The following is a 6,000-nucleotide window of genomic DNA, read 5'->3' as shown; positions in this document are numbered from 1 at the left end:
ACTTTAATTGAATATACTCCAGTTAAAGTGTTATTGTATTGAGTGTTTCGATTTCGCTTTTGTGTATTTATTGCATCGAAGCATACTTTGTCGACTTTTACTTGATTTATTTAGTTAGGGTTTGAGAATTGTTTTACATATCCTGTTCGTGTCACCATTGTAGTTGATTTTCAAGATGGCAAGCTCTGCTCATAGATGTGGTCAACCATATTGCTTATTCCCCGTGAAGGAAGGGATGCAATGTGATGAGTGTAATAAGTGGTTCCATAAGATGTGCACCCGATTAAGCCCCACTGCATATAAAAGGTGCTGAAAGCCCAATTCTCACTGGCTTTGTATTTTTTGTTGCTCGAGCAAAACATCACTCATCCAGGAAGCAATTAGCCTCCTGGTGTTGGCTAATAAGGAGGTCGACGAGGGCTGTACTGGTAATATTGGTACTGATGGCGAAGATTGCATCAGTGTCGTAAGTGCTGTCACGGTGCAAGCCAAGCATCTAACTGTGAAACCCGCAATTGAACCTTCTACCCCGAAACAATCAATGAGTGACACCTCATCTGATATCGGTGGCCATGTTTCTACAGCAACGACTAATGATCCAGACAAAATAATTAATGTCTCGAGTAGTTCTAATGTAGATGCTACGATTGATGGAAAATGGATGACGCGGAAACACAGAAGAGTAGGAAAGATAGCTAAAACTAATGACCGTTTACTTGATAAGTCCTTGATGGACTCTCAGACCACTCCGCCAAAGTCCCAACGTATAGCCTCGTCAAACCTTGTTATGAGTCACTAGCTCGACTCCTGTGACTCCGTTACAATAAAAACTAATCGTAAGATGCCAGTAGTTAATACACAGGATCTAACGTCACGATAGAAAGCTGTGAACACGGTTTCAAAAGAAGCCAAACCCCTTCCTAGTTTAATTACTTGCAATTTAGAGGAGTCGAAAGACAATGACCCTGCTAAGAGACATGCACACGATCTGCTATTAGTGAAATATGTGATAAGAAATGTGCTACCTGAAGAGGTTTCAGGGGTACATACCACGGAAGTTATACGACTCGGTAAATGGGTTGGGGGCGAGACCCAACCAAGAAGGATCTTGAAGCTGGTTCTCGGGAATTTTGAAGAAAGAGATATAGTATTGAAAAACGCACGAAAAACCCGTGATTCAAATATTCGTATCCAACCAGATCGGCCGCTTGAGGATAGAACCAAGTGGAAGAATGCTCTTACGGAGTTGATGACTCGCAAATTAAATGGCGAAAATAACCTTACCATTAAAGGTTTTCGGGTAGTCAGGTCTTGGAAGCCAATGCTTCCGAGGCCTGTATGGATAGAACGAATGATTACCAAAACACCTTAAGTGTGTGCTACACGAACGCCCGTAGTCTTAGAAATAAAACATCCGAGACAAGTCTGATGATGGATGAATTAAGTCCCGATATAATTGTTGTTACAGAAACTTGGTTCACCAAAGATATAGAATGTTCTCCCATCATCGCAGGCTATATCTGTATTAGAAGTGATAGAGTTTTAAGTCGCAAGGAGGGAGGCATAATGTTATACGTTAGGGATCACTTTCGTATACAATCAACAATATCGGAGGCTCATGTTAGTGGTACATGTGAGGTAGCATGTTGTAAGATTAAATCCAGAGATGGGTTAGTGACTATAAGTGGAACATGCCGTAGTTCGTGTTGTCTTGCTGACGACTTTATCTTAAGACACATCTGTCCTTGGAGTATGGCAGAATGTTGTCTCGTCATTGGGACTTCAGTGCACCGCATATCAACTGGATAGAGCTTACAGCTCCAGGCGGAGGTTTCGATAGAGACCTTTTATCTACCGTTATTCAGTGTGCACTTGTACAATGTATCACAAAACCGACATATATTGATTTCAATCATGATCCGTCACTGCCGGACCTCGCTCTCACCCACCACTGTGAGGATGTCTTCGATATTCAGCACCTTCCCCCACTAGTGAACAGTGATCACGTTGTACTTCACTTTAAGATTAGGACACATGGTATACAATTCGTATCTGCTCCACCCCGTCCCAATTTCTGGCGAGCTAATATTCCGGCAATCAGATACTGTGCTATCTCGACTGATTGGTCGGTCGATGCGGGTGAATCGACCGAAGACGAATGGAATACGTTTAAGGCTACAGTCGAGTCCGAAACGTCGCCCTTTATCCCATGGTCAGCATGTAAGCTATCGCATTGCCCTCCATGGATTAATAAACAAACCCGAAAGCTGTTAAAGCGTGGGAAACACTTCTGGGACTTGTTCTTGTTAACAGGTCATGCACCATTTAAGTGTGAGTACCAAAACTTCCGGAATATTTGTAAGAAAACCATAGCTAAATCCCGTACTACTTACGAATGACAGTTATTATATGATAGCCGTACTTTTCCAAAACGACTGTTTTCGTATGTTAAACGGCGAATGAAACGTAGTGATGGTATTCACCCGTTACTGTTACACTAAAATTCAGATTGACTAGCTGAATCAGATCGGGCAAAAGCTGAGATTTTTTCAAACTATTTTAGCGAAGTCTACTCTACGTTTATTGTAACAAATACTTGTCCCACTCACACCGAGATATCAGCCATTGAATATGTACAGGTGACTGAGGAAACTGTTCTTCCGTTGATAACTAACCTCAAACCTGGTAAGATACCGGGCCCTGACGGGTTACATCCACGGTTGCTGTCATCTCTTGCGGACATTATTTCAAAACCGCTCGCGACACTCTTCAACATGTCCCTTTCACGCGCTCAACTCCCTAGAGATTGGAAGGACGCTATAGTTAGTCCTATATTTTAGGACGGTCAGAGACAGATCGTATCTAACTAACGGCCTGTCAGTCTAACTAGCATTGTCGTTAAGTTACTTGAAAAGGTAATTCGGGTTAGGTTGCTGAGCCCATAGATTCACACAACCTGTTAGCTCCTGAGCAACATGAATTTCGCAACAAGCGTTCATGCTTGACTAACTTACTTATTGCGAGAGAGGATTGGAAAGCAACCCTAGATAACGGTCTGTCTGTCGATGTGATATTCATAGATTTTACCAAAGTATTTTTCAAGGTTTCACACTTAGGTCTTATGCAGAAGCTCACGAGCTTAGGAATAATAGATACTGTACAGGAGTGGATGGGAAACTTTTTATATGACCGCAGACAGAGAGTGAGGGTCAACGGAACGCTATCCGATTGGAAGCCGGTCAAAAGTCGTGTACCTCAAGGCACCATCTTAGGCCCTCTGTTCTTCCTTCTCTACGTTAATGAGTTACCGCTGTTGCTTAGATCGTCTACGTTATTGTTTGCGGATGACGTAAAAATCCGGAGAACAATAAAAAGTGAAACTGATCATCTGGATATCTAAGCTGACTTAGACGATTTGGTTAGATAGACTCGAGGTTGGGGCTTAGAAATCAATTTTAGGAAGAGTGTGATGATGCACATCGGTCACGGTAATAGTTACCGTTACACTATTGAGGGTAAACCTCTTCCATGCGTTCAAGAACATAAAGACTTAGGAGTATTAATAAGTCATGATTTAAAAACAATTACGAATTGCAAAGCAGCCACTGTCAAAGGTTTTCGTGCGTTATGGTCACTTCGTCGAGCGTTCAAATCTTTTGACGAGGAAACGTTTCGAAGTTTATATCTATGGTATTCTAATTATCGTATGAACTAGGAATTCCAGGATTAACGCAATTGAATTAAGAAAACACAGGCACAAACGAATGTATTGTATTTAGAATTCGAAATCAAGCATTCAACCAGTACAAAGGTATCATTAGTTCATTCAAACACCACATCCACCACAGCTTAAATTGGAGTCTAGGTGTTTGTAATCAATCGTACGTCTTCTCAAATTCATCCTGAGTCTGTCTGACATTGTATTGGATAAGGATTCTGTATTATCTAGAATATGCTCATTAGCATTAGAATTAACAATCGAAATTGGAACTGACTCATCTGGTTCCTGAAATTGTATTTGATCTACATGTCGACTGTGTATACTTAAGTCATCGATGTCTAGAATTCGCACCATCGATTTTCCGACATTCTTCAGAACAATACCCGTAGATGGTCGAAGATCATTTCCTCGACAGTATGTAACTTCTGCAGACTCCAAACATCTCATATTCGACCGAAGAATTCTTCCTTTCAATAGCTTCGCTGGAGTCTCCTTCGTCACCGAATGTTTGGCATTTCTATATTGCAATAGAAAGGTATCTACTCCTCTCTCCAGCTCATTAAATGTTGAGGGGGCTATAGAATCAATAGCAGTCTTTAATGTCCTAACAAAATTCTCTGCCTGACCATTAGAACACGGATGTCTGGGAGCAATAAATAGATGTTTACACCCTATACCGTTCAACCAGGTAGTGACCGCATCTGCAGCAAAATGTGAGCCATTATCAGTCACCAACACCAAAGGAACCCCTTCTCGACTAAACACCTTTCTTCATGCTTGTATTGTGAAATCAGAATTTGAAGTTGTAAAAAAAACTTCAGGCCACTTTGAAAAAGAATCAATGACTACTAGTGCGTAGTATTTACCAAGAAATGGTCCACACTAGTCAGCATGAATCCTCTGCCAGGCCTCAGACGATACTGGCCATGGCACCCACTTCGGAGGATGATTTTTCAAGTGATGACATTTCTCACAATTGTTTGCCGTACGACATATATCTGCATTTATCTCTGGCCACCAGCATGTGAGCCTTGCCAAGGACTTCATTTTCTCAACACCTAAATGACCACTATGAAGATCTTCAAGAACAGATTTACGCAATGAAGGAGGAATGACAACACGATCATTTAAACACAGAATACCATCAGCTGTAGTAGATAGCTCATCCCGCTTTGAAAAATAGATAGGAAATCTCCGTTTCAAATTAGCATTCCAACCTTTCCTTATAGCACTGAGTATACATCCAAAATATCTACGAGTTTCTCTAATGACATCTGAACGTCTCACTGGTAAAGGTTGCACTAACAAACAATCCGAAGTATTAATAGGTTTATCTTGTAATGACTGTCGAGAAATGTAATCAACATGTTGAATCTGTTTGGCACTTCTGTGCTGAACCGTATAGTCATATGCACTCAAAGCAATACTCCATCGCTGAACCATAGCTGCTGAGGAACGTGCTAAGGATTTTTCGGGATGATAAATAAACTTTAAAGCTTCATGATCAGTAACAATAGTGAATTTCTTTCCGAATAAATATTTATGAAGTCTTTTAACAGCCCAAAACACAGCTAATGCTTCTCGCTGAGTCTGTGAATAACCTTGTTCAGTAACAGTAAGTTTGAGTGAAACACAAATAACTGGTCTACCTTCCTGTTCCCAAACTGCACCAATTCCCACAGGTGATGCATCAGTAATAAGCACAGAATGTACATTAGGGGAGTACGTTCGAAGAACAGCATCACTTTGAAGAAACTTCAGCAGACTTCGTAAGCATGACTCTTGTTCCTCACTCCATTTGAATGAATTGGATGTTAAAATATTAAATAAACAATTTGCACGACAAGAAAAATTAGGAATAAAACGGGAATAGTATTGAAGAGCACCCACTAGTGAACGTAATTCTGTAAGATTTTTCGGAGACGGTGCATTAGTCAGTGGAGCTAGTCGTTTCATATCTGGTCTAAAACCATTACCATCAACTAGGTATCCAAGGCATTCAAAACTAGATACACAAAATGAACACTTATTTGGATTCACTGTAATATTCTTCTCAATTAAACGACGCAATAAAGCAATAAGTCTCTGGTCATGAACTACCTTATTAGAGCCATGAACAATGAGATCATCTTGATAAACTTCAACACCTTCAAGATCACTAACTACTTTATTCATAACTTCCTGAAATATGGCTGGAGAACAACTTAGACCAAATGGAAGGAAATCGTATTTGAACAGACCAGAAGGAGTGTTAATTGTCGTCAAAATAGATGAAGATT

The sequence above is a fragment of the Schistosoma haematobium genome, chromosome 3 (genome assembly GCF_000699445.3).
Source record: "Schistosoma haematobium chromosome 3, whole genome shotgun sequence".
Classification (NCBI taxonomy): Eukaryota; Metazoa; Platyhelminthes; class Trematoda; order Strigeidida; family Schistosomatidae; genus Schistosoma; species Schistosoma haematobium.
The sequence above is the reverse complement of the archived record's forward strand: the minus strand, read 5'-3'. Positions refer to the sequence as shown.